Here is an 11,765-nt window from a genome sequence, read left to right on the forward strand (position 1 = left end):
CGCAAAGAGTCAAATATTTCTGAATCTACTTAGCATACACGTATGCATGGATATCCTGAAACAGCATCATTAGGAAAATCTTATAGTCTTAAGTTTTCTCCTGTGAATTCTTAGAAACACACAGAAATTATTTCTAGAGTGTGAAGAGTCTTCAACATTTCATAGCCTGATGTTTAGAATTTACTTTATCTGGTTTGATTTAGCCACAGCAGATTCCTACTCAAAATTAAAAAGCCTCTCTTGTGAAGCAGAGAATTTTGTGTCAATAAGCAATGTTTCTGATTTATCACTGGGAGGGTCCTGGTTGGGTTGACTATGGAAATCTTCTGATAGTTCAGAAAGCTTATCATGATCTTTTCTTTGACCTATTTTTTTCTTTGGTCCTCACCGTTAAAAAAAAGTCTTCTTCAGGACAGTCCCTCCGTCTTTATACTTTTGGTCACAGGATGATGAAAATATGTTTTTCCCATACCTTTATTTAGTTGAATACACTCTCTTACACAAAGCTAGATCTTTCCCACAGTAAAAACTTAATTTTAATTCAGGATTTTTGAAAATAAGGTTCCTCTCACTTTCAAAAATAATTAGCCTAAATTTATTTTTTAACCTTACAGATTTCTATGTAATAATATATGTTCATTTTTGTTGAGGTCTAGATGTGGTTACATGTACAATTTTTTTTTTTTTGGACTGTGCTGGGTTCTTTGTTGTGACATGTGGGATCATTGTTGCCATGTGTTGGCTCTTTAGCTGTGGGCATGTGGGATCATAGTTTTCTGACTGGGGATCGAACCCAGGCCCCATGCATTGGGAGTGTGGAGTCTTAGCCACTGGATCTGTATTTTATTTTTTTACTGTTTTTTTTTGGTGGTGGGGGGGAACTCTTGAATGAGTTTTCCATCTATCAAATGTGTTTTCGATGGTATTTTTGGTTTTGGTATAATCACTTAATGTGGAATAATGCCTCACCTGACAGTAACTCTGTTAAATCATGTCTCAATATTATTTTTGTAATTTTACTGAAATTTTTCTTTAACCCCTAAATATAGATTTTGATTCCCCAACACATTTTGTTTTTTGTTTTTTCAAAAAAATTTATTAATTTAAAGGCCTCCCTGTCCATCACCAACTCCCGGAGTTTACTCAAACTCATGTCTATCAAGTCGGTGATGCCATCCAGCCATCTCATCCTCTGTCGTCCCCTTCTCCTCCTGCTCCCAATCCCTCCCAGCATCAGAGTCTTTTCCAATGAGTCAACTCTTCACATGAGGTGTCCAAAGTATTGGAGTTTCAGCTTTAGCATTAGCCCTTCCAATGAACACCCAGGACTGATCTCCTTTACAATGGACTGGTTGGATCTCCTTGCAGTCCAAGGGACTCTCAAGAGTCTTCTCCAACATCACAGTTCAAAAGCATCAATTCTTTGGTGCTCAGCTTTCTTCACAGTCCAACTCTCACATTCATACATGACCACAGGAAAAACCATAGCCTTGACTAGATGGACTTTTGTTGGCAAAGTAATGTCTCTGCTTTTCAATATGCTATCTAGATTGGTCATAACTTTCCTTTCAAGGAGTAAGCATCTTTCAATTTCATGGCTGCAATCACTATCTGCAGTGATTTTGGAGCCCAAAAAATAAAGTCTGACACTGTTTCCACTGTTTCCCCATCTATTTCCCAAGAAGTGATGGGACCGGATGCCGTGATCTTAGTTCCCATTGATTATCTATTTTACATATGGTAATGTAAGTTTCCATGTTACTCTTTCCATACATCTCATGTTTTCTATGTTTTTGTATTTCAATTTGTATGCTGCTGCTGCTAAGTCGCTTCAGTCATGTCCGACTCTGTGTGACCCCATAGACAGCAGCCCACCAGGCTCCCCTGTCCCTGAGATTCTACAGGCAAGAACTCTGGAGTGGGTTGCCATTTCCTTCTCCAATGCATGAAAGTGAAAAGTGAAAGTAAAGTCGCTCAGTCGTGTCCAACTCTTCGTGATCCCATGGACTGCAGCCCACCAGGCTCCTCCATCCATGGGATTTTCCAGGCAAGAGTAGTGGAGTGGGGTGCCATTATGATATGGTTTATACAACTACTTGAAACAATGTGCTCATAGAACATCAAATAATGTTACGAGAAGGAAATGCATAGAACTAAAGTCCCCCTATATTTCATTGTGTTATTGAATTAATGGCAATCTCATTGACTGTGCTACTTTCCAAAGTGACCACAAACATCACTTCATATTACTAAGAAGAGAAACTGTCCTATAGAAATGAATACAAATAATTTCCAGAAAAGACACAGTCATTGTAAAGCACGTTTTAATTAGAAGCTAAAGCAAATAAGATGACATCACCCTTATGGCAGAAAGTGAAGAGGAGCTAAAAGCCTCTTGATGAAAGTGAAAGAAGAGAGTGATGAAGTTGGCTTAAAGCTCAACATTCAGAAAATGAAGATCATGGCATCTAGTCCCATTACTTCATGGGAAATAGATGGGGAAACAGTAGAAACAGTGTCAGACTTTATTTTTTTGGGCTCCAAAATCACTGCAGATGGTGACTGCAGCCATGAAATTAAAAGACGCTTACTCCTTGGAAGAAAAGTTAGGACCAACCTAGATAGTATATTCAAGAGCAGAGACATTACTTTGCCGACTAAGGTCCGTCTAGTCAAGGCTATGGTTTTTCCTGTGGTCATGTATGGATGTGAGGGTTGGACTGTGAAGAAGGCTGAGCGCCGAAGAATTGATGCTTTTGAACTGTGGTGTTGGAGAAGACTCTTGAGAGTCCCTTGGACTGCAAGGAAATCCAACCAGTCCATTCTGACGGAGATCAACCCTGGGATTTCTTTGGAAGGAATGATGCTAAAGCTGAAGCTCCAGTACTTTGGACACCTCATGTGAAGAGTTGACTCATTGGAAAAGACTCTGATGCTGGGAGAGATGGGGGCAGGAGGAGAAGGGGACGACCCAGGATGAGATGGCTGGATAGCATCACGGACTCGATGGACGTGAGTCTGAGTGAACTCTGGGAGATGGTGATAGACAGGGAGGCCTGGCGTGCTGCAATTCATGGGGTCGCAAAGAGTCAGACACGACTGAGCTACTGAACTGAACTGAACTGAACTAAAGCAAATAAAATCTGCAAATGAACCAATAAAAAAGAAAAGGATTTGCAAAATAAATCCTGTGATATACTCAGGGAAGAGCTGTATGACATTTCCTTTTCCTGTAATAATGGTACTCTATTTGGTTGACCAGCTGGCCAGTCAGTCCCTAAAGCCTTCATATCCTGTTTTCCAATTATAGGACTACAAATTAATGCATCTCCAGTGTTGAGCAATGATATTTTGGATCATTTAGCTAACTCCTTTGTACAGGTTACCTTCGTTTATTAGCACCATAAAAATGAGACTGACAGCAGCATTTATAGTCACTGCGAAGAGTAGCCTAATAAGCTGGTTGAGTCATAAACTCATTCTTTTCTGTTGCCCAGCATTTCTAGTGGAGCTGAAAGGTTGAAGAAAAATGAACCATACATTTTATAAACAGACAGATAAACGTGGTGATAGGTTGACTTTGACAATATCAAAGCTAGGATGAAAAATCATTTGTTCACCATGTGTTAAAATTAAAGAAACCATTGCTTAAGAGTGAGGCTCAAATTTATATAATCAGGTAGAATCATGATATGTTTCAACTGGCAAATATACTGAAAATTATCTGGAGCCATAAATATTTGTACAATTTTTTTCCTCTTAGAAGAATGCCTCATAGGCAGTTTATTTTAAGCCATATTTCTATAATATTTTAATAATTTAAGAAAGATAAAGTTAGGTTATTAAATTTTTGTGTTGCCATTATTGTAACATTTGATAAATGAATAATATGAATACACTTGTACTCTGCCATTGACATAACTGGCATGGTAAAGTCTTCTTTTGTTTTTAAGTGTTTAAATCATTGGGCTGGACAGTGTGGGAGAAATAACTGCATGCTGCATAATGAATTCTTCTTGATAGGATGATGCTTTCAAAGGAACTCAGATTTAAGCTCCCCTTTTCTGAGATTTGAATGGTCAAATTGGAAATCCAACATACAAATATGCCCTTTTCTTCCTTGTTCTAGAAGAAAGCACATTGTCAAATACTTTTTTTTCCCTCATAAGGAATAAGGTCTTATTATGGCTGGGGACAGTCATATTCACAAATAATATTAAATTTGGATTTTTGTTATACCACTGCCAAATGTAGTCACATGTAGAGTCTCATTGCCAGATGCATTCTACAGTGTTAAATGTGTATCTTATCACTGGATTACATTCCCATGAATTATTGCTTTAGAGTAAATCTTGCAATTATCTTGTGACTATCACATTGTTCTGTGGGTGGGTGAGGTGCAAAGAGTGTTAAAAGTATGACATTGCCAAATGTTAACATTTATGTAATTTTTGTAACCTTGTTCAGGTATTTTTTTCTATTTTAATGAGACAAGGAACTCTAAAAGAGAAAAGAATGTGTCTTTTTTTTTTTTACCTCTGAGAAATTTCAAGAATAAATACAAAGAAAAGATTGATGACCAAATGATATCCCTAGAAATAGTTATGTTTTTAGTTCTCATATAACTAAAATATAGTTCTATGTTTTTAGAGGACTGAAGTGATATTTGAGGAAAGGCAATTAGGGAGAAGTTGGAACCAATATATATATACATATATATGTACATACATACATATGTACATACATACATACATACATATATAAAAATAAAAAAAGAGAAAGGACTAAAACTATCAAAGTATAACCATTAGCTAGCCATGATTTCAAGAAGCATTCTTCACCTTTTGATTATCCCAGCACTGCCAAGCACACGCCTACACAGTTTACTCTCCCCTGTTTAACCTGGGAGTGCCCTCTTTCAGCAAAACACAAATGCAATTAATGTGTGGACCCTAAACAGTGATAGTATTCTCAAGTTTAATACCAGGAATGCTATTTACTTCTTATAAACTGCTTAATCAAGCATCCAAATTGTAAATTATAGGAGGTGATATTCTTCTCAGAAGTACTTTCTCTCATTGTGCCTGCAGTGTTTCTTATTCTTTTTTTTTTTTTTATTTTTGCTGCTGCTTCTTAGTTTCTTTTACATCTACCCGGTCCATGACATTTTGTTTCTTAGAGCTGGGCATATAGCCTATGTAGCTTGTGGTCCCAGATTTATATCTTATTTCCCCCTGATGGCAACAGCTGTGGTATCACCCCAGATGTTCAGAACTGATATACCAAGTTCTCAAAGTGTGGTCCCTAGACAAAGAGCATCAGCATCACCAAGGACTTGTGAGAAATGCAAAATTGGGCGCTCTACCCTAAAGAAGAGAAGGATGACCGAGGATGAGATGGCTGGATGGCATCACGGACTCAATGGACGTGAGTCTGAGTGAACTCCAGGAGATGGTGATGAACAGGGAGGCCTGGCGTGCTACGATTCATGGGGTCGCAGAGTCAGACACGACTGAGCGACTGAACTGAACTGACCCTAGAGAACGGGAAATTCTAGACATGGGGCTCAGAAATCCGTCTTTGAATAAATTATCCAAAGTGATTCAAGTTTATTCCAATGCATGATCAAAAGTGAATATTCATGTTTTAATAGGAGGCAATATCTTTGCCCAAAGAAACAAATTTTTTCATAGAAGAATTTCACAGTTCAGGTTATTAAGGCCAAAAGGAAGTTATTCTTCTGTCTTCAGATTATAGCACTAACTCCACCTATCCATAAAATGAATGTTGCTTTGGGTGTAAATGCTAAAATAAATCATTTAAAGCTGCAGTCATTCAGGTGGTAGGCAGATAAGAATAGATATAGTTGCTTAAAAGTGGGCTGGGAATGGAGAAGGAAATGGCAGTATTCTTGCCTGGTGAACCCCATGGACAGAGGGGCCTGGCAGTCTACAGTCTATTGGGTCATAAAAGTCAGACATGACTTAGTGACTAAACCACCACCAGGCTGGGAAAGACTTGGTCTCTGATAATTGAAGTAGGGAAAAGATTGAAAGGAAATTTGCTACTGTTTTTGCAAACAGGGGCAAGCTTTGTTCTTTTTCTGCTCTTTTTGCTTTTGACCTTGAATGATTACAAGAATGGCTACAAAGCCCCTTAAAATTAAAGCTTATTTTACTACAAAGAATTTTTATGCAGTAACTTTAATGTTGAACTTAAATTGAAGTAGATTCCACACTGCACACTATTATTAACTTTCTTGGTAGTTTTATGTAAATGAATTAAATTTTCCCTCAATTTCTCTTTCAACTGTAGATCTTTTCAATCTATGGACATAGCATGGGAATAGAGACTGTTAATAAAAACTATGAAAAAGTGTTTTGTATAACATGGTACTCTTTCTAAGACATGATCATGAATATCAGTGTGCAGATTATATTCACATAGAGCATATTTTCTCTTCTCTTTTTTTACACAGATATCACTTGGACAAACTGAAATTGGACAACCTAGGTAACCCTGGGGTTACCTATTACATACTAGCCAAATGATAACTGTGGTTGAGAGTTTAGGCACTATTTCTGGCTCTGGTTGTGTATTGCAATAATATGTAGATGAAAAAAATGTATAAATGCACAGCCTTCTTAATAAGAACAAAATGTAAAGACAACTTCAATGGCTAATTGTTTGATGGGAACCAATCCCTTTTCCTTGTTTTTCTCTGGGAACATGTAGCTGGCACACAGTAGTAGGCTTATGAATTGAATAACTGAATACTTTATTAAAATAATAGCAAATTAAACAAAAAGGATTTAGTTAAAAACATGAGTGAGCTCTGGAAGCATATATTACAGGGACAGAAAAAAAGTGATTACCTAAGCGATCAAGGATATGAGGATCCATGAGATTTTCACATGATCTCCATAAAATCCATGAGATTTCCATAGATCTCCATAAAATCCATGAGATTTCCATAGAGTCCAATTTGATAAGTTATGTGGTTGCATTTTTTTACCTGCTTCTGAAAGGGTATTCAGAGAAAGAACAGTTTGAGGAGTAGAGGAGAATGAGAAGAACACCAAGTTTCCCAGAAGCTGGCAAGGTAGCGACCATGGCTGAACTGCTTTTAATATCTTGCAGGGAAATCTAAGACAGCAGCTTCCCGTGAGGACCTAAAACTACTGGCATGTTGGTGACAGAGCAGTCAAATCAGTCCAATTTAGATCTGATTTATCTTGTAGTACAATAATTTTTTAATCTAGCACTTTTCTTCTAATTCTGTCAAAGAAAGAAAGTGAAGTCACTCAGTCTTGTCCGACTCTTTGCAACCCCATGGACTGAAGCCTACCAGGCTCCTCTGTCCATGGGATTCTCCAGGCAAGAGTACTGGAGTGGGGTGCCATTTCCTTCTCCAGGGGATATTCCCAACCCAGGGATCAAACCCAGGTCTTCCACATTGCAGGCAGACACTTTAACCTCTGAGCCACCAGGGAAGCCTGGTGGAAAATTGCTGGTAGATGGATGGTTGTGCTAGGAAATAATTTAATCATCTCTTGGACGTCACATCCTCAGTTCTAACTACCTTACGGTGCTACTGATGTGATAACACAAACAGTAGGTGATACAAGGAAGAGAGACTTTCCAATTCAAGAGAGTGGGATCTGCACTCTAGATGAACCACTTAATTAAACTTGTGGCATTGGATGTGTTACTTAACCTTTCTGAACCTCAGTTTCTTCATTTGTAAAACATGCTTAGTAATGCTAGCTTATTGTAAGCATTAACAGTGCTATGTGTGACTGGTCAGAATGGCCATCATAAAAAAAGACCATAAATAATAAGCACTGGAGAGAGTATGGAGAAAAGGGAAACTTCCTACACTGTTAGGAATGTTAGTTGGTTCAGCCACCATGGAAAACAGTATGGAGGTTCCTCGAAAAACTAAAAATACAGTTACCAAATGATCCAGCAATCCCACTCCTGGGCATATACAAAGTCAGAACTATAATTCAATAAGATACATGCACCCCTATGTTCATAGCAGCACTGTTTACAATAACCAAGACATGGAAGCAACCTAAGTGTCCATTGACAGATGAATGGATAAAGAACATGAGGGGGGTGTGTGTGTGTGTGTGTGTATACAGTGAACTATTACTCCACTGTAAAAAAGAATGAAATAATACCATTTGCAGAAACATGGATGGACCTAGAGATGATCATACTAAGTGAAGTAAATCAGATAAAGACAAATATCACGTTTTTTAAAATCATATCATTACTTACGTGTGAAATCTAAAAATGATACAATGAACTTATTCACAAAACAGAAACAGACTCACAGACATAGAAAACAATCTTATGGTTACCAAAGGAAAAGGTGGGGAGGTATAAATTAAGAGTTTGGGATTAACAGATACACACTACCATAGAGAAATAGATAAATGAGGATTTTCTGTATAGCACAGGGAACTATATTCAATATCTTGTAATAATTTATAATGGAAAGAATCTGAAAAAGAATATATATGCATATATATACATACCTGAATCACTTTGCTTTACACCTGAAACTAGCAACATTGTAAATCGACTGTCCTTCAACAAAAAATTTTTAAACGCTGCGTGTGAGGCATCTGCTGCCTCACAAGCTCTCAACACAATAAAAGCTACAACAGATTTTATTTTTAACATTATCTGTTACATCACATAAAGAGAAAATGCTCACAAATTCTGACCTGGGCATCTGGCATTTGCAGTTTTCAGTAGGATTTCTCAGTTGTGCATGGATCATAGCCCTGAGTCAACTTCTTAACTCCTGTGACAAGCCATCATAATGAAAAAAATTCTAAGTTTACGTGGAATGTATTTGTTAATCTGTGGTCAGATCTTTTGCAAGATTCCTTTGAAAGTCCTCAAAGAAAGAATTCATTTGGTATTTACACTTGAGCACTTACACTTTATGCCTTTTAAGAGTAAGCAACATCTGGAATCAAGGTCTAGTTATACAGTTTTGTTTTTTTTAAACCAACAGATGACTCCTGCTGGCACTTGTCTGATGCGACTTGATTTAAGCCTGCAGGGTGATATCCCGGGGACCAGCCTCTGCCCCTTCACTTCCTCCTCTGGTGCAGCAGGCCCAGCTGACCTGTGCTGGGCGCCCTGGGTCTGGCCCCTGCTTGGCCCTCTTTCTCTCTCTCCAGGCTGTCCTGGCCCACTCCAGCTGCTTCCCATTCATTTCCTGGCTTCACAGCTTGCAGAGGGCTTGGGAATACTTCCCAAGTGAGGCAGCGATCAGTGTTCTTCACAGTGGGCAGTTTTCCTGCCATACGGAGCCTTCCTGCTGCAGCGCTGCCCACCTGCATGGCTGCTGGATGTGTCCCAGGCAGTCAGAGCTCAGAGCCCATGATGGAGCTGAGAGGAATTCCTGCCATGGGCTGTTGGGAGGCCACCCTCCTGCACACTTGGTGCAGGACACTGGAAATCCCCCCTGCCCTGCCTCCCACCTCCGACCCGAGGGGAAGCATCATCTCAGCAGATTTCTACACCGTTCCTCTTCTGCCCTGTTCCTATTTCCCCAAATGAGAGCCCCGAGGAAGGCCAGCAGGGCTGGGAATCAGCTAACCAGGGTTAAAGCATGAGAAACACCAGAGGTTCAAACAGGAAATAAGAACCAAGAGTGTTTTCAGATAGTTGACAGAACTCAGGATGAGCTGAACATTCACCCCTGTGGATAAGAGGAGCTAGCCTCTGCCTGCTGTGATCTTGGTGCCTCTGCGGGTGGACTCTAAAGGCTTCACGCCATGCCTGAAGCTCTAACTCCGAGCCCAGCTTCCTCTTTCCAGTAAAATCAGGGTGTGGTGCAGCATTTTCCAGAGTGTTCTGTGGAGGAAGAATCCCCTGAGATACTCCTTGAAGAAAGGTTTCCATGGTTGAACAATATTGTGCAATGCCACACACTGCCTCTGGCTCAGGGAAGATTTGCAGGGTGCCTGCATAGGCTGGAGGCTCTTAGAAGTTCTGCTTTACCCAGAGGTTCTGAAAGTTACTGAACCACAGAAAGCTTCTGTCAGCTAACACCTAATAACCACCAGTAAAATTAGTGTTCCATGAACACGATGTTCTCTCACCCCCCAAGCACACACCCACCTCAGGGCCTTTGTCCTCACTGTTCCCTCTGCCTGGAATGCTGTTTCTCTGGATATTTGCATCACTAACTCCCTCCCCAGATTGAGGTCTCTGCTTAAGAGAGGTCTTCCAGGATGATGCTATTTTAAAAAGCCTCCTCTTTCACCCCTATCCAGTCATTTTCATTAATCCCTTTCCCTGCTTCATTATTTTTTTCATAGCACTTATAAGTCTTAGCACAGCAAGTCACTTATTTGTTTTTATGTAAGAATGGCTTCCCTGGTAGCTCAGATGGTAAAGCGTCTGCCTGCAATACAGGAGACCTGGGTTCGATCCCTGGGTCGGGAAGATCCTCTGGAGAAGGAAATGGCAACCCACTCCAGTATTCTTGCCTGGAGAATTCCATGGACAGAGGAGCCTGGTAGGCTACAGTCCATGGGATTGCAAAGAGTCAGACACGACTGAGCAATTTCACTTCACTTCACTTCAAGAATTAATTTAATTTGGATAAATCTAATGCAGTTTGGCTCAGACAGTAAAGCGTCTGCCTACAATGTGGGAGACCCGGGTTCCATCCCTGGGTTGGGAAGATCCTCTGGAGAAGGAAATGGCAACCCACTCCAGTACTCTTGCCTGGAAAATTCCATGGACAGAGGAGCCTGGTAGGCTACAATCTACGAGGTCGCAAAGAGTCGGGACATGACTGAGCGACTTCACCTCACCTCAGTGTAGTTTAAATTAAGCTCCATGAGGGCAGAGGCATTGCTTTGCCTGAGGTAGCTTCAGCTCTGGAATGGTGCTCAGTGCAAAGGTGACATCACAACAAATACTTGTCGAATGAATCCATGAAGAGTGGAAAAGGGCAAGTTATCTCAAGCGGAAAGCCTGTCATTAAACCCTGGCTATACTTCTTTCTTTCTTGATGTGACCTTGAGCAAATCCCTTCATTGCTTGGACCCTTGATTTCTTTATACAAAATGAGAAAAAAATAACACCCATCCCATGTATCTTTCATCAGAAGGATCAAATGAGGGCTTGGCTATCATGGTACTCTGTAAAGTGTTGGGACTGTCTTTGTTCAGGTTGCTAACAAAAGTACAGCTAGCTGGAGTGGTTTATATGGTGGCGGTGGTGGTGGTCGCTAAGTCATGTCTGATTCTTGCAACCCCATGGACTGTAGCCCGCCAAGCTCTTCTGTCCATGGGATTTTCCAGGCAAGAATACTGGAGTGGATTGCCATTTCCTTCTCCAGGAGATAGTCCCGACTCAGGAATTGAATCTGGGTCCCCTGCATTGCAGGCAGATTCTTTACCGATTGAGTTACGAGGGAAGTCCAAAAACAGACATATTTGACCAAACTGGGTCTTAGTTGTGGCACACGGGATCTAGTTCCCTGACCAGGGATGGAACCTGGACCCCCTGCATTGGGAGCTTGAGTCTTAGCCACTGGACCACCAGGGAGGCCCCACAGTTTTGGAGGCTGAGAAGTCTAAGACCAGAGTGTTGGCAGATCTGGTGTCTGGTGAGAACCTACTTCCTTGTTCATAGATGGCTTTTTTTCCTGTGTTCTCACAGGGCAGACAGTGGGAGGGAACTTTCCTGGAGTTTCTTTTATAAGTACACTAATTCCATTTATA

The sequence above is a fragment of the Ovis aries genome, chromosome 3, assembly GCF_016772045.2.
Source record: "Ovis aries strain OAR_USU_Benz2616 breed Rambouillet chromosome 3, ARS-UI_Ramb_v3.0, whole genome shotgun sequence".
In the NCBI taxonomy this organism is placed as follows: domain Eukaryota; kingdom Metazoa; phylum Chordata; class Mammalia; order Artiodactyla; family Bovidae; genus Ovis; species Ovis aries.